Raw genomic sequence first — 18,501 nt, 5'->3', positions numbered from 1 at the left:
TTTTTTTTAAGTGGCAGTGGGGTAGGAAGGATGTCATATTGGTGACCAATTAAATAATCTAAACTTGGGGTCAAAGACGTGCGTTCGAATTCTGTGCCCGCCCCACCCCATAACTGCAAGCCTCTTTGCATGAGTCTGTTTCCTAAACTGTGAAATGAGAGTACATACTGGGTTGTTATGAGGAGTAGGTGAGAGTGAATTCGAAAGCTATCAACAACAATATATTAAGCTCATACTATATGCCAGGTATTGTGCTAAGTTGTGGGTGCAAAGAAAGGTAAAAACAACCTTGACCCTCAATAGTTTGTATTCTAATGAGGGGGATATCATGTTTTACACACACATATGTACACCCATATACATACATACATTTATTGTTTATTTGTTACGTGCGGAGTAAATGGAAGGCGATTTTAGAAGGGAATGTCAGCTGCTATTATTGTGCCTAGACCACTTAGTTGCCCCTTTCCTAAAGTGTTGAAAGAAACTTGAGGATCAAGCCGTTAATATGACTGGATGACTTGATAAGTGGGCACCTGAAAATTCCATATAATATCAAACATGCCCCAAGACTAGAGATTAGAATGATCATCTGTTTATTTAAAAAAAAAAACCCAACCACTGAAATCATGGCTTGTTATAACTAACCATTAGTATAATTGAACTCTAGTCCCATTGGAGGTCAAACTAAAAAACTATCTGAAACTGAGTAGGCTGGTAGCATCTTGGTGTCTCAGTAGGATGACTTCCATTTTCTAGATTCCTTTTAAGGAAAAAGTTGTGGAAACTCTCCAGTGACTATAATTAAATTTTCCAGAAAAGGTCAACACTGGAATATCGACTGAAATGAAACATTAGCAAAGATAATATAAGAAGGTTGGTGATTTGCCTTTAGGTATTCCCAGCACTTAAAACAACCAAAGAGACTAAATTAATCAAATAGGAAAAAAGCAAGTAGACTGCCAAAGAGCTCCCTGATAAAGGTTGTAAATGCAGATACTTTTCCTTTGCCCCTGTTAATCACTGTCTTCTACCTAAGTCAACAAATGTTTTCAACTGTGTTGGCACCATGGCAGTACTAAGTATAAGATTTGGTCCCTGTCACTAAGGAGCTTACTGTCCAACTGGGGAGATAGATAAGGACAACCATTTAATTTAGTAAACAGAGCCCACTTTGTGCAGAACACTGTGCTGACAATTCAGCCCCTAATGGGTAGCATTCCAAATATGATTTGACAAAAGTAGAGTACTTGACCAAAACTACTTTTTGGTTCTCCCTACTTCTGGATATTATCCCTCCCTTAGTAAAGCCTAAGAGTGAAAGAACTCTTAGGTGGTGTATCATACTTTTGATTCATTCATATAAGACAAAATTGCTGGCCAACCTTGTCTTATGACTTGTGAAATTGATTTTTTGGAACGTAAATGTAAGACTTTATATTTATGCCAATTATATTTCATTTATTAGATTGTAACTTGTCGTGGTCTTTTTGGATCCCCATCATCTGAGACATTAGCTATCCTTCCCAGCTTTGTGTCATCTTCATATTTGATAAGTATGCTTTTATAGAAGTCATTTATAAAAATGTTAAACTGGGATACTTCATTGAAAACTTCCTTCCCAAGTAGATACCAAATTGCTTATGACTATTTTCATTTGTTGTTGTTGAGTTGTGTCTGACTCTGTGATGCCCTGGGAAAGAGATAGGAATGGTTTTCCATTTTCTTCTCCAGCTCATTTTACAGATGAGGAAACTGGGGTAAACAGGGTTAAGTGACTTGCCCAGCGTCACACAGCTAATGAGTATCTGAGGCCAGATTTGAACTCATAGAAATGAGCCTTCCTTACATCAGGCTCTGGCACTCTATTCACTGAACCACCTAGCTGCCCAATGACTACTCTTGGGGTCCAGCAATTTAACAAATTTAAATCTTATTAACTCCTAACATCTAGCCTGTATCTCTCCATGGCCATCTATAGGTGATGTGGGACTAGAAGGAAATTGAAAGACTGAAGTTGGATATACAGATCTAGTAGTCAGTTTCATAAGGTAATTAAACTTATAGAAGCTAATGAGTTGTGGATGATCGAGAGAATGTAAAGAGTATATAGAGAAAAGGTCCCAGGACAGAGCCTTCAGATATACTCATTGTTAGCAAGTAGGACATGAAAGATGACTCAGCAAAAGAACATTAGAAGTAGTAAGACAGGAAGCAGGAAAGCCTAGATAGAGGGCTACCATAAACCCCTTGAGAAGATAGGGTATTCAGGGAGAGACCAGTTCAGGGAAGGACTAGACCCTGAAGTGATTAGATCGTATTAGGGTTCCTTTGATTACTTCAGTTAATGGAAATATCTTTTGAGTTCATCTTTGATGGGCTGGAAAGGGGAATTCTTGTAGGGAGCAGCCAAAAAAGGATCAAATGGTTTCAGAAATATGATTTTCCAAGGATGTGCTGGAAATTGTGACTTGTTCTATTTGGTGAAGCAAAATGTTAACAGAAATTTATTCAGAACACTGTAGCTGTTTTATCTCATTGTGAAATTTTCTATTGTCCAGAAATGCTAGATTTGTAACTTCAAAATGTCTTGGTTGAGAGAGATTTTTAGTCATGGGGTGGCTGTGTCAGTTTTTGATCTTCTAAGTAGAAATACTTAGATTGGAATAAAAATTGATTCCAGTAGGATTGTGCCTATAATGTAGTATGGAATTGTTTTCCATAGCATCATTTTCATCCTAACAACCACATCTTTCTTGTTGCTGAGGATCATATACAAAATAGAATTATCCCTTCCTGGATCCTCCAATTTTTAGAGCATAAATAATAATGATGACAATAATCTGACATTTATACAGTATTTTAAAGTATTTGCAAAGTATTTTGCATGTTCATGTCCTTAGCTTCCTTTTTTACATGTTTGCTATCTGTTCAGTAGTATAACTTTTATATATCACTTTTAGATTTACAAAGCACTTTATAAATATTACCTCATTTTATTCTCACGACAACCCTAGGAGATAGGTTATATTATTATCCACAGTTTATGCATGAGTAAAATGAAGATAAGTGACTTGCATAGGGTCACAGATGATGAGTGTTTGAGGCAGAGAGAACACACCATCCCCCCCTCCCCCCTTCCTCTGCAAGTGGCTAAAGACAGTTGAGGTCTGCTACTTTTGACCACTAAATGGTGAAGTGAGGGCAGAAGCTAGTGTGCTGAAAGAGACTATAGCAGCATCAGGGAAATGATTGAGTCCAAGCCTATAGAATGCCCTGCTGAAGAATAAAGGTTGGTGGGGAGAGGGGATTCAGAGTAAGGTTGTTAGATATTGGTGGTCTCCACTGTTCATTCATAAGGCTTCTTAGGTTTTTGACTTATGAAGACAGATGTAATTGTTCTACCATTGGAACATAATTCCTCCTTTGTTTTGGAAGGTAAGGTTTTTAAGTTAGTGGGGACTGGTTGATTACCTGGCCTGGAAGTTTCTATATGATCTCTCAGTGGCTTCCCAATTGCATCCTTTAGTTCTTTAGTACTCTAAGATGTAGTTTATCCTGGCCTGGTAACTTGAGCTTATTGAGGGCAACTAGGTTATCATAGGTAGCAATTTCTTATTAGCATTTTTTTTGTTCTTTTTCTAGTACAAAGCTCATTCTTCTTGTCAAAACAAAACAAAACAAAAACACACAAAACAAGAGTTGATGTGCTCTGCCTTCTCTTTGTCCTTTTTAATCAGTCTCTCATCTGTCCTAAGAAGGGTCCGATCCTTCTTTGTTCCTCCTCTCTTCTCTAATATAGCTTTGAAAACCTTTTTGTTTTCCTTAGCATTTCTTGACAAGTTAGTCCATTAACCCTACCTACTGACTTATTAAATGAGTGAATGACTATGTATTTGTTAAACGTCTACTGTGTGCCAGGAACTAGGCATGGTCCTTCCTCTCAAGGAGCTTCCATTCTGTTAGGAGTGGAACACATGTAAGGGATTGGTGGTCAGGGGAGTGACAGTATTGATGAGTGGAGTCACAGGGCAGTTGATTGTCATGTTCTTTTCAGAAGCAGGAGTAATATTGATTTGATTACTCTGTCTTGGGTAAGAAGTGGAGGAAGAGGGAATGGGTGGGAGGGACAGAGTGGTAGAGAGGTAGCTTTATGCCACAAGATATTAGGAATGGATGGATGTGAAGCATGGTCTGGCATCAGCCGGATTTTGTCCTTGGGGCAGGTTTTCACTCACTAGCAATCAAGTTCAACCCCAGGTCCAAGTTGAGTAAATTAATTCACCCTGGGAGCAAGACATAGTTCATTCTGAGCTTTATCATATCTGGATAGGATAGTGCCACACTTTTATATTCATTCTCATTACCTGCCCATATTTCCATCTTCTCGTTATGAATTTTAAAATAAAAATTGGTTGATGAATTACTTGTGCATCTCTTTAGATAAGTCCCTATTTTCCTCCTCATTGGAATTGTTTCTTCTTGAGCCTTAAGAATTTCATTCTTGAGAATTTCTCATCCCTTTTGGACCAACTTCCCTTGTAGAATTTTAATTCATGATAACCTATGGTAGGGGTGGTCACTCAACTCCACCTCATTTAAAGTAAGTGATAAGATGCCCAGTCAATCATAGGCTTTAGACCAAGTACAAAAATGCTTTAAACTTTAGAATTGTGTTCAGATAGGCTGAGAAAACTGGGCCATGCACCAGGGATACTCCGTAAATTATGGAGCTAGAGAAGTCATTCCAGATATTGAAATAAATAACAGTATGGCTTTCTAGCACACTCCTGAGGAAGAAGAACCCTTAGCTTTGTAAAGCTTTGTAAAGACTTGGTCATGTCTTCTTCCCCTCCTGTATCACTTTGACCAGAGCTTTTGAGCTTCAAAGGGTCTAGAAGACCTAGTACTATCTCAAGATCAGCTGATGTCAGTGTCTGCATTGGTAACCAAGGACAAACTGCACATACATTAACCATGCTTTAGGGTAGTGGTTCTTAAAGTTCCATCCAGGGACCCCTGGACATCCCCAGGACCCTTTCAGAGGGTACATGGGGTCAAAACCATTTTCACAATAATACTAAGACATATTAATTTCTAATACAGTAAATGTCAAGAGATATAACCAGGGGTATTCTGGTAAATGTTTAAAAACTAATTTTAAGTTTGATCTGCATTATTAACATTTTTTCCATCTTTAATTAAGTCTAAACAGTTAAAACAATAAACCAACCCCTGATTTATAATACTTGCCAATTTCTGGGATAGAAATGCTCACACTGAAAATATAATAATTACCTCTTGTGATCGAGTTTGAACTGACTCCAACACACCTTTGGATATAACTCTTATTGACAAAAGCTCTTTGGGGAAGGGACTTCAGTAATTTTGCTTTGGGGAAACTTTTTGAGCACCTCACAAATGGAAGAAAAGGACTTCCAACAACCAGGAGCTATGGATTACCCCCTTGCCACATGTGCTCTCCAAACTTGAGCCCACTTTCCCCTGGACTCTGTTACTACTATGCTATCTTAGTAAATACTCCTTTCTAAAAACTACTTAAGAAGGCAGACTAAAGTGATTCTTAATTCCACTTGAGTGGAAGCAGATAATCACCTCAACTTCTCAAGGGTACTCTTAGAACCATAAGCAAGAAATGTAACCTTGTTCTGGGAACATTGTTCTGGAAATGACATTTTATCTCCTGCATGTAGAGAGGCACCAATTAGCTAGTGAGGCTGCATGGGTTATGGTAGTTTCTAAGAGGGAAGGTTCAGGGTATGGCAGAGAAGAGAGTAGTAGTATCAAGGCAGATAAAGAGTTTCTTGGATAAAGGTCTCATCTCAGATATATAGAAAACTTTGTCAAATTTATAAGAATATGAGTCATTCCTCAATTGATAAATGGTCAAAGGATATCAATAGGCAGTTTTTCAATGAGGAAATAAAAAAGGGTCATAAAAATGCCCTAAATCACTGATTAAAAATGCAAATTAAAATAACTTTGAGGTATCTCACTTATCAGATTGACTAAAATGATAGAAGGGATGTGGAAAAATTTGATCATTAATATGCTATTGGTAGAAATGTGAATTGATCCAACCATTTTGGAGAACAATCTAGAATTATGCCCCAAGAATTATAAAATTGTGTATACCCTATGACCCAGCAATACCACTATTAGGTCTTTTTCCCAGGCTGATCAGGGAAAAAGGAAAAGAACCTACATGTTCTAAAATATTTATAGCAGCTCTCTTTGTGGTGGCAAAGAACTGGAAATTGAGGACATGCCCATCAGTTGGAATGGCTAAACAAGTTGTGGCATATGATTGTGATGGAATTCCATTGTGATGTAAGATGATGAGCTGGTTCATTTTAGAAAAACATGGAAAGACTTTTATGAAATAATGAAGAGTGAAATGAGCAGAACTAAGGAACATTGTATGCAGTAACAACAACCAAATTATTCTGAGTATTATAAATACTCAAATCAACTACAAAGGACCTATGAAGGAAGATGCTATCCACCTAGAGAAAGAACTGATAAATACAAGTATACATAGTATGGTTTTGTATATATTTATATGTGTGTCAAATTGTGGCCTTCTCTAATATGGGATGGAGAAGGACAGAGGGAGACAGTTCAGAATTTAAAATGTAACAAAAAAGGAATTAAAAAAAAGAAAGAAAGAAATGAGCAAGACAGAGGTATTAAGAAAGAAAAGTGGAGTTCGTCAAGAGAGGTGACAGCTTGTTACAATAAAAGCAAGGTCCCATAGGTTTTTCAGACTACCATCATTTAGGAAAACAAAAAATTGTCATTTAAAAATCAAGGTGACCTTAAGCAAATCCTCAAGAGAATGCCTAGCTTCTGAACAACTTTGGTTTGGGAACACAGCAGGAGTAATGGGAGATCCTTGGAAAATCCAAAGTGGTATATGAGATCTGAAGGCAAAAGTCTACTGACGGGGGCAGCTAGGTGGCGCAGTGGATAGAGCACTGGCCCTGGAGTCAGGAGGACCTGAGTTCAAATCTGACCTCAGACACTTGACACTTACTAGCTGTGTGACCCTGGGCAAGTCACTTAACCCCAATTGCCTCACCAAAAAAAAATAAAATAAAAGTCTACTGACCAGGCAAGTAAGGAAAAGCTTTTTCCTTAGATTAAAATTCTAATCTTTAAGAAAATAGAAGAATTTACATAAGACAAAATAGCCTATATGAACATAAAGAATGTTATATAATAAGCAATACATCAAAATTAATACTGGTATACTGAAAATGAAAAGAACCATATTGGGATAAATCTTTGTGGTCTGATAAAAATTATACATCCACAATCCACGAGCAACTGATAAAGTTTCCCACCAGAAAAATACCTGATTTAAAAATATGAGTCAGCAATTCTAAAAGGAAAAACCCCCCTACAAATTGTTAATAACTGAAAAACTGTTCAAATTATTCATCAAAGAAATTAAAACTAAAACAATTAAAATTTTCTTTTATTTTTTTAATTATAAAAATATTTTATTATTTCCCAGTTACATGTACAGATAGTTTTCAACATTTGTTTTTATAAGATTTCTATTTTCAAATTTTTCTCCCTCCTTCCCCTCTCTAACCCTCCCCAAGGCAGCAAGTTATCTGATATGGGATATATGTACAATCACATTAAACATATTTCTGCATTAGTCATGCTGTGCAAGAAGAATCAGAGCAAAAAGGAAAAACCTCAAAAAAGAAAAACAACAGCACCAAAAACAAAAGAAATAGTATGATTCAATCTGCATCCATATTCCACAGTTCTTTTTTTTTTTTTTCTGGATTTGGAGAGCATTTTCCATCATGAGCCCTTTGGAACTATCTTGGACTGTTGTATTGCTGAGAAGAATCAAGTTTCTCACAGTTGATCAAGACATAATGTCGATGATACTGTATACAATGTTCTCCTGGTTCTGCTCATCTCACTCAGCATCAGTTCATGCAAGTCCTTCCAGGTTTCTCTGAAATCTGCCTGCTCATCGTTTCTTACAGTACAATAGTATTCCATTTGTGACAATTGGAGTGACACCCCCTGTTGGAGAGATACTATAGGAAAGCTCCGCCATGAGGAGAAGGCATCTGAGGGCAAGCCATGTGGCTTGAAAGGTCAGTTCCTTGGCATCAGGAAGTGACGTTTAATGTTTCCAGTTTAGACAGGAGGCTTGTAGGATGAAGAAGGGGCGAGTCGCTCTCTCTTTCGTCAGGACCTCATGGGGAGTGGGGCTAGAAATGCTGGCTCACTGAGATAGATAGATGTGGGCATCTAGGCCTCTTTCTCTCTCTCCACCAAATTCTTATGCTCCTTAATAAATGCTTAAAAGTCTAAACTCTTGCTAAAGCTTCTAATTTATTGGCGACCACTCATTAGAATTTTAGACAGTATAGCTAGAATTTTAGCCACATTACAGAAACCAACCATTCACATTACATTCATATACCACAACTTGTTCAGCCATTCCCCAATTGATGGGTAGCCCCTCACTTTCCAATTCCTTGCCACCACAAAAAGAGCTCCTATAAATATTTTTGTACATGTGGGTCCTTTTCCCGTTTTTATGATCTCTTTGGGAAAAAGACCTAATAGTGGTATTGCTGTGTCAAAGGGTTTATACAGCTTTATAGCCCTTTAGGCATAGTTCCAAACTGCTCTCTAGTATGGTTGGATCAGTTCACAAGTCCACCAACAATGCATGTGTTCCAAAATTAAAACAATTTTGAGAGCATTTCAGCAATACATTAGAGTGAATGGTTATGACTAAGCCCAGGTCCCTTAAACAGTGTAAAATAAAATATAAGGCATGTGTGGGTGGTAGTTCTCTAATATCTATATGGCTGACTGGAACGTGGCATAGATGGAGATCTGATCTTTAATCTGGCCACCTCCTCTCCAAAAGAGATAGAAGTTTCCATCCTTTTGAGGAACAAGAGAGACTTACCAGCAGGAGTCTAGTGGAGGAAGGGCGGGCAGGCAGGATCCGGGACTCATACGATGATCTCCCCTTCACTCTCCTATCTCCAAATGGAGTATCAGTCTAGTATTGGATACAACAGTGAATTAAAATAAGGGGGACAGCTAGATGGTGCAGGCCCTGGATTCAGGAGGACCTGAGTTCAAATCTGACCTCAGACACTTGACACTAGCTGTGTGACCCTGGGCAAGTCACTTAACCCTCATTGCCCTGCCAAAAACAAAAACAGAACAAAACAAAATAAGGGACAGTTGGTGGCACAGTGAATAGAGCACTGGCCCTGGAGTCAGGAGCACTTGAGTTCAAATCTCACCTCAGACATCCCAGGCAAATCATTTAAACACAATTGCCTTAAACATCTGGCGCCATCTCCAGTAGTCCTGATGTATATATTGCCACTGGACCCAGATGGTTCTGGAGGAGAGAGGTTGGAGACGTTGCACAGCCGTCCCTCACTTAAATCCAATTCACTGCAATATCACCCCAATGTCCTGGTCCTCTTTGAGAATGAAGGACAAACAATAATAACAACAGATTCAAAATAAAAGCCACCTGTAGAAGAGATAATGGATATTATACCATTCAAACCTTCAAAATAGTTTAAATGTTCAATAAGAGATATGAAGGAAGATATTAAGAACATCTATTCAATTGGAAATAAAATTGCTAAAGGAAGGATTCAATAAGCAAACCACAAGAATCTACAATATAGACAAGATAGTGGAAAATTTTGATGAAATGTACTCTGAGGTGCAAAATGGTTCAGTAAAACATAAAAAGGCAGCAATGGAAGGACAAACAATAGAGCAAACTGGCAGGTTTAGACCTCTACAAAACACAACAATTAGAGGATAAAGTTTAGGGACACAACTGGAGAATTGTTAGTCTTACAAAATAGCCTAAAGAAGCAGTGCGTAAAATTCTATATTCCAGTATAACATACAAAAAATTCCCAGAAAGTATTAAAGACCCAAATCAGGGTGCAAATTAAGGGTATCTGGAAGACACTGACAGGAGCTCTGTTTACCCCAATGAGAATTACAGTAACTAAGTTCAAGAACCTTAACTTTAAAAAGATAATCTTACACTCAGCTAGTAAGCAACAATTTACATATCAAAAAATTACCAATTCAAATTGCTTGACTATTAATATATGATCAGAGATGAAAGACTAGCATGATATATGCCAAAAAACAAGGAACAAAAACACAACATGTTTTATTATGTACAATTTAATATCTCCATTCTAAGGGAAAAAAGAATTTTTCAATGAGGTCAGAAAATTTGAATTTTCTTTTGAGAAATCTAAAATTTTAAAGACTTGATATACAAATTGACCACCAGCTAAAAGATAACAAGATAATCTAGAATTTAAGTTTATACAAGTTTGTAACAAATATGACTCAATATTTTTATTCTGTAAAGAAGTGTAGCTTCTAAGTCATACCTAGTATAAAGGCCATTGAAAGCATTAAAGCTAGGAATTTGGGAAAATTATCCATGGAAAATGGAACAGGAAGGAATATCTGGAAAGTTGAATCATAGGATCATCTGGAACAGCAAGGAACAATCCTCTTAATTTACAGATGAAAAATTTGAGCTTCAGGGAGGTTTAGGGACTAGCCCCAAATCCCACAGATAGGAAGCATCAGAGGTGGCATATGAAACCTGTCACTTCTACCTTCAGAGCCAGCACTCTTTCCATGGTATCACCCTGCTTCGTCAGGGAAGGGGTGAGGAAGAAGTGAAATAATGCTGTTTATCATTAGGTACTACAAGTGACAGGTAACCAAAGAAAGAGATTGGAGATAGGGGAGGAGGGAGAGAGGAGGAGATAAAGGGTAGTTCCTATACTGTATGTTCTTACTTAGGCTATTGGAAAAGTTAAAAAATATATTTTATCAGAAAAAGTATAATCCGAGTATAATCCTAGGTTCAATATCCACAGGGACTATGGATACTCCTACTATATCTTTAAGAGGGAATAGAATCTCAAGAGTCTGGCAGTTTTTCTCGAGTATGAATTGTAAAAGCTGGAAAAGAGAGTGGAAGGACAGCAAGGTCTGAGAGAACTGTTTTAACTCCTAACTTGTGAAGAAACATTATGTAGAGCATTCCTGAGAAGAGACTTGAATTGGTGGCTGAGAGGACTGAATGGTGCGTCGGTTTTCAGAATTGAGGTGTCAGCAGAAGTGATGTTGCCCCAAACTCTGCTGACCTCCATTTTCACATTTCCAGCTGCTTTTCAGACAGTTCAAACTGGATGGCCAGTAGACATCTTATACTTAACATGTCCAAATCCAAACTCATCTTTCCCCCTAACTCCTACCTCCCCTATTACCGTAGTGGACAACATTATCCTCCCAGTGCCTCAGATTCACAATCTAGGAGTCATCCTGGTCTCCTTACTCTCTCTCACACCTGATATCTAATCTGTTGCCAAGGCCTGTTGATTTCACCTTTGCAACATCTCGTAGAATACTACTACTCTCCTCTGGTACTGCTGCCACCATTTTAGTGCAGTCCCTCATCACCTCATGCCTGGATTATTGTACTAGCCTGCTGATGGATCTGCCTGCCTCAAATCTCTCCCCACTCTGGTACATCCTCCATTCAGCCACTGAAGTGATTTTCCAAAAGCAAAGATTACATCACTTCCCTACTCAGTGGCTCCCTATCACCTTCAGGAGCAAGCACAAAATGCTTTCTTAGGCATTCATAGCCTTTCTTAACCTAGCCCACTCTTACCTTTCCAGTCTTCTTCTTCTTTTTTGTGAGGCATTTGGGGTTAAGTGACTTGCCCAGGGTCACACAGCTAGTAAGTGTCAAGTGTCTGAGGCCAGGTTTGAACTCAGGTCCTCCTGAATCCAGGGCCAGTGCTTTATCCACTGCACCACCTAGCTGCCCCTTCAGTCTTCTTATCCCTTACTCCCCAGTATATACTCTTCAATCCCATGACACTGGCCTCCTGGTGGTTTCATGAACAAGATGCTTCATCTCTCTTGGCTTTCTCTGACTGTCCCTTATGTCTGAAAACACTCTCCCTCCTCCACTCTGCCTTCTGACCTCCCTAGCTTCCCTTAAGTCCCAACTAAAATCCCATCTTTTACTGGTAGCCTCCTTCAATCCTTAATTCTAGTGCCTTTACCTCAGTTAATTATTTTGTACTTATCCTGAATAGAGCTTGCTTTGTATACATTTGTTTGTATATTATCTCCCCCATTAAATTGTAAGCTCCTTGAAGGCAGGGACTGTCTTTTGCCCCTTTTTGTATCCTCAACACATACACAGTGCCTGGCACATAGTAGGTGCTTATAAATGTTTACCCATTGATTGTTGTGCCTAGTGTGATGTTTCTTACATCTGATACATTGTAAATAATTGTCTTTTTAAAAACAATTTGTTAAATTGTAATAAATTGTGTAACCAGTGATCGTAATGTTTTTTAAGCCTAAGAGATTAGAGGGTGTGCTGTAGAGATGAGCAACAACATGTGGAAAAGGAAGTTTCTCCAGTTTATTTAATAAATAATTTTTGATAAACTGAGGTGGAAGCTTAAAACTAATTAGTTAATGAGAATGTTGCATTTTTTTGTAATTAATGAGATATTAAAACATATACCTTAAAAGCCTTAGAACCGGGGCAGTTAGGTGGCACAGTGGATAAAGCACTGGCCCAGGATTCAGTAGGACCTGAAAAAATGAGCCAGTATATATAAAGAAAAGAGTGACTATTCCATCTAGGCTTCATATAGGGTAATCATTCCTATATGCATTGTTACACTGGGATATGGTTCTGGCATAAGTAGGAAGTAGAAGAGTATGGGAAGTGGTGGTTAAGATTGGATGGTTGTGAAATAAGAAAAGCTTTAGCTGTTAATGGCAGGAAAGAACTGTGTGTTAGTTTGGAAAGGAAGATTGGGCTATTAAAAACAAGACAGACAAGATGATACTTTATGCCCCCCAAATAAAGGTAATGTAAAAGGATCTAATGTAAGAAAAAGACCAAACATCATTTCTAACCTTGAATATCAATGGGCTTAGTTCATCAATAAAAGGAAAATTAATTGTAGAGTAAATTTTAAAACCTACTAATTTTTTGTTTATAAGAATGTAGCTAAAACATAGGGAATTCACATGACTTATAAGTGGAGAGATACAATTATACAATTATGATTTTGGATAATATTATAGTGTATATAGATACCATGAAGATTACATTATCATTTGAATGAGATATATCAATATTAAATGCAAATAAATAGCATGACAAATAAGTTCTTAAAGGAAAAATGAACTGAAATGTTAAAAGATGTACATAACAAAATACTAATTCAGGAGGATTTTAACATTCTTCTGTGAGAATTTGACAAACCAAATAGATAAACAAAAAGGAAATTATAGACGAGTAAAATACTAGAAAATTGGATTTGAAAAACATAAATTTACAAATTGAAATAATAGAGCATATATGTACTTTACAGTATCCCAGAGAATTTACACATAAAAAACTGATTTGTTGCTAGGACACAAAGAACTCGACGTGATAATACAGAAAGGCATATATCTTAAATGCCTTATTCCAAAACATTTCATATTCTACTTCTGGTTTCCATGGGAGAAGTCTGTGTGAAAAAAGTATAAAGTGAAGAAGGACCTATTACAAAAGGACTTTAAGTTAAAGGAGGAGAAGATGTGCTTGAAGAAGTAGAAGATTTCCAGGAAGAGAAGATAATTGATAAGACAAGGTAGGTAAGACCAGTTGACAAGAAGAAAAGAGGAAATATAATTTGGATGTAGTTGTTAGAGTGCTAATAAGTGAGAAGCAGAGTGACCACTTTGGTGTTAAAATGTTCACAGGCAATTTGACACATTAGCTCTCCAAAGGAGCTACTAGATAAAAAGCAAGAACAGAGCATTGCGTTTTGAATTTTAAAAAAAGAAAACAGATTTTAAAATTACCCACCCTGTCTGCTTTTCTTTCACAACCAAGTGTCTGTTTAAAGTTTTAGTTTTATGCCTCTATTAGAAGATAAAATAAAGAGACTCAAGGGTCTCCAGGAATGAAATATTCCTTAAAAAAAAACCACAAGGTGACATATACAAGTTTTCATTAAGTCTCACAGAAGCCGCCCCATCCCTCTTTTCCTCTTCCCTTAAGCCATCCTAAGTAAACATTTAAAATGGTAAGGTGCTTTATCCAGAGAACCCCAGAAGATTATGGGCTAAGAATTGGGGATCCCAACATAAAAGCAAGACTCTTAAGGAGCTCTTATCCTAATAGGAATTAGAGCTCAAGTGTGAGTTCAGCTTGCACAGTAGAAGGGCTTGGAGAGAGATGTTTTATATTTTAAAAAGACACTCCCTGGGGCAGCTAGGTGGCACAGTGGATAAAGCACAAGCCCTGGATTCAGGAGGACCTGAGTTCAAATCTGACCTCAGACACTTGACACTTACTAGCTGTGTGACCCTGGGCAAGTCACTTAACCCTCATTGCCCCCCTCCCCCCAAAGACAGTCCCTGACTTCAAGGAACTTACATTCTGATGGGGAAAACAATACATATATAAGGGTGTTCTGTTGTGGGAAGGTAGAAGAGGGAATTTAGAGTCATCTTTGATTCTTCCTTTTCGTTCATCCTCCAGAGCTAAATAGTCACTAAGTCCTATTGATTCTTCTTTCATAATGTTTCTTGTATCTTTTTGTGACCACTCATTTGGCACTTTCAATTTAATCATTTATTAACTCCTTATTGTAGGCAAATATAATATCATTTAGTGCTGTAACCTTTGTATAAGGGCACCAGAGCCATGAAGGGCCTAAGGTGCCTATCAGGGGAATCGTTTTTTGCTTTTTTTGTTCAATTCTCCACCCCAAATTCTGGGAATTTACTACCAATCCTAATACCTAAATCCTAATACCAACCCCCCATTTGCAAGACATTTGGCCACAATGCAGCAAAGACTTTTTATTGAAATATATAAATCAGGCCGCGCGTCTCCCCAGTCTAAGACTGTGACTTTTTAGCGACCCAACGGAGAGCCAGGCAGCCGCTCCAGCCCCCTGGACTCCGGACTCCGCCGCAGGGCTCGTGCTTCGCCGCCGCTGCCTCCTCGTTTTCCTTTACGGTCCCGGGTACATAGTATGATCATTAGGTGTTCAGTTTCCCAGCAATTTTCTATGGAAAATCAAGGGAAGTGGGCCATGGATGCTGTGAGCAACTTTGAAGAGCGGGACACCTTTAGAGAAGCTTGATCAAGGTGCCATCATCGTGAGACTCTCCAAGTCAGGACTCCGGCAGAGTTCCTCTATCTCGTCTTAATCATCGGAGGCCATCTTACCATTTCTCCTCTGCCTCCTGGGAAGTAGCAGAAAACCAGCGTCGAATCATGGTTGGATTTAAGCCTACAGACGTGCCCCCAACGGCCGTCGTCAAGTTCCTTGGGGCTGGCACTGCTGCCTGCATCGCTGACCTCATCACCTTCCCCCTGGACACAGCCAAAGTCTGGCTGTAGATTCAAGGAGAGAGCCGGGGGGGCCATCCGAGGTTCCTCTGCCACTGCCCAGTATCGGGGTGTCATGGGCACCATTCTGACCATGGTGAAGACTGAGGGCCCTGGCAGCCTGTACAATGGGCGGGCTTGCAGCGCCACATGAGTTTTGCCTCTGTCCGCATTGGCCTCTATGACTCTGTCAAGCAGTTCTACACCAAGAGATCTGAGCATGCAGGCATTGGGAGCCGCCTCCTGGCAGGCTGTACCACAGGGGCACTAGCAGTGGCCGTAGCCCAACCCACAGATGTGGTGAAGGTACGTTTCCAGGCCCAGGCTTGTGCAGGTGGCAGCTGGAGGTATCAGGGCACACTGGATGCCTATAAGACTATCGCCAGAGAGGAGGGGCTTCGGGGCCTATGGAAAGGAACTTCAACCCACTGTTGCCCGCAATTCTATTGTCAACTGTGCTGAGCTGGTGACATACGATCTCATCAAAGATGCCCTCCTGAAGATCCACCTCATGACTGATGACCTTCCATGCCACTTCACATCAGCCTTTGGGGCTGGCTTCTGCACCACCATCATTGCCTCCACTTCGGACTTGGTCAAGACGAGATACATGAACTCTGCCTCGGGTCAGTATGCCAGTGCTGGCCACTGCGCCCTCACCATGCTCCGGAAGGAAGGACCCCAAGCCTTCTACAAAGGGTTCATGCCTTCCTTCCTCGGCTTGGGCTCCTGGAATGTAGTGATGTTTGTCACCTACGAGCAACTGAAACGGGCCTTGCTGGCGGCTCACACTTCTCGGGAAGCTCCTTTCTGAGCCCTCTCCTGCTAGCTCTCTGCCGTACACCCCTCCCCTTGGAATCCAGACCCCCAGCCTGCCTCCCATCCCATTTTTCTTCCCTCTTCCTCTCCTCCCCTGAAGAACCCCTCTGCCCTAGAGTTAGCTCCATTTTATCCTTTCCCATTGCAGCCTCACCCAGTTCTTAAGCTTTCCTTACTTCTAATAAAGCCAGACCAGAACTCCGCCCCCCCAAAGAAAGAAATATATAAATCAGAAATGGGAAGTTATTATTGTAGAGGTTATGGAAAGACAGGAATGTTAATACTTTGTTGGTACAACCATTCTAGAAAGTAATTTTGAATTATGTGAAGAAAGTGAGTAAAATGTCCATATGCTCTGATTCAGAGCTATATGTCTCAATGAGGTCAATGCCAAAAAGAAAGACCCTATGTAATATCATAATATTTATTGCAACTCTTTTTGTGGTAGCAAAGAATTAGAAACAAAGTATATGCCCACTGATGGGGAAATGGCTAAATAAATAGCGATACATGAATGAAATGGAACAAGAGCAATCATGAACATAATGAATACAAAGAAGTATGGAAAGACTTTTATGAACTAATGAAAAATAAAGTAGGCAGAAGCAGGAAAACAATATGGACATAATGACTACAATAAAGTAAATGGAAAGCAACAACAAAATAGTTGCAACCAAATTATGTGAAAGTATAATGACCAAATTTGGCCACAATGAAGAGGTATGAGAAAACATCTTCCTCCATTCCTTTTCAGAGGTGTAAGTCCATAATCCATGGCTATGCAATACTGCATTTACCATCTGTTTTTTTTGATATGTTGGTTAGTTTGACAAAACTTTTTTCTTTATTTTTCCTTATAAGGGATGGCTCTCTGGGAGGAAGAAGGGGAGGAACACAGTGAGAAATATAAAACCAAAAATCATCAATAAGATTAGTTTTAAAATTAATTAGAGAGGAAGAAAGGGAGAAAATATAACTGTAAGTAAACACAACTCTGAATGCTCCTGATCATGCCTCTAAAAGTTCTGCTCACAGTTGGAGGATTAATTTTAGCTTCTTCCTAACTCCGTGATTGCAGCTTTATATATGAGGTGAATGGTACAGGGAAGTGAGTGTTGGACTAGGATCTCAGGAAACCTAAATTTGCTACCATTCAATAGCTTCAAGAACTTGGGCAAGTTCCTTCCTTTCTCTATATCTCATTTTCCTAATCTTTAAAATAAGGATGATAATAACATTTGAGTTACCTACCTCTTAGGGTATTGTGAGAATCAAATGAAATGCCACACACTTTGAAATTATAAAGAACTATAACAATGTTAGCTAGGGGTGTGCTGGAGCCAGTTCATACCTTCTCAAGAGAGTAAATTGTTAAATTTTCACTGTGAGCATTTATAGATAGGAAGTGAGAAAATGCTACAAATCAGAGTTTAATGTGTTATTTTGTTGATTATCTAGACTGAAGAAATTGATAGAGAAAAAGTTTTTGTTAATTTTACAGATGTTTGTTAATTTGCAGATTAAATTTAAAGGTGTATACTGATCAGAGAGATGATAGATGCAGACACACATTTTTATACTTTTTTTTTTTTGGTGAGGCAGTTGGGGTTAAGTGACTTGCCTAGGGTCACACAGCTAGTAAGTGTTAAGTGTCTGAGGCTGGATTTGAACCAGACACACATTTTTAGCACAACCAATATGGAAGTTTGTTTTGCTTGATTATGTATATTTAACATACTTTTAAAAAATTGTTACTTCCAGTGGGAGTGAGGTAGAAAGGAGAAAAAAAGAATGCTTGATAAGTAGAAAAAAAAAAATTAATGAGTCATTGTCATTACCTTGTTGACTCCTTGTCCCACCTCATTTAAAAGTAAGATTTCAGTGTTACCTCCATCAAGGGGCACACTCATCTCTGCCACAGTTATTCAAAGTGACCATCTGTGATAGCTTACAAGCTTTTGAATTATATTACCTCATGACTTAGCTTTTTATATGCATTCATCTACCCAACTAAGTTTTAAGCTCCTTCAGCAGGACACTTTTATCTTTCTTTGTGACTTGTACAATATTTTAATATTTGTATATTGATAATTGAAAGTTTATTGTACCTTAAGCCTGGGTGAAAGTATAGGAATTAGTTTTCTATTCTCCATTATTATATTTTATTTCCC

The 18,501-nt window shown here is 38.7% G+C and overlaps 1 pseudogene; it reads left to right on the top strand.

Moving 5' to 3' along the window:
• The first annotated feature begins 15,397 nt into the window (after positions 1–15,397).
• LOC122736931 lies at positions 15,398–16,325 on the top strand (annotated as a pseudogene).
• The last annotated feature ends 2,176 nt before the right edge of the window (positions 16,326–18,501 follow it).

The sequence above is a fragment of the Dromiciops gliroides genome, chromosome 1 (assembly GCF_019393635.1).
Source record: "Dromiciops gliroides isolate mDroGli1 chromosome 1, mDroGli1.pri, whole genome shotgun sequence".
Classification (NCBI taxonomy): Eukaryota; Metazoa; Chordata; class Mammalia; order Microbiotheria; family Microbiotheriidae; genus Dromiciops; species Dromiciops gliroides.
Note: the sequence above shows the minus strand (reverse complement) of the source record. Positions and strands in the feature narration are given on the sequence as shown.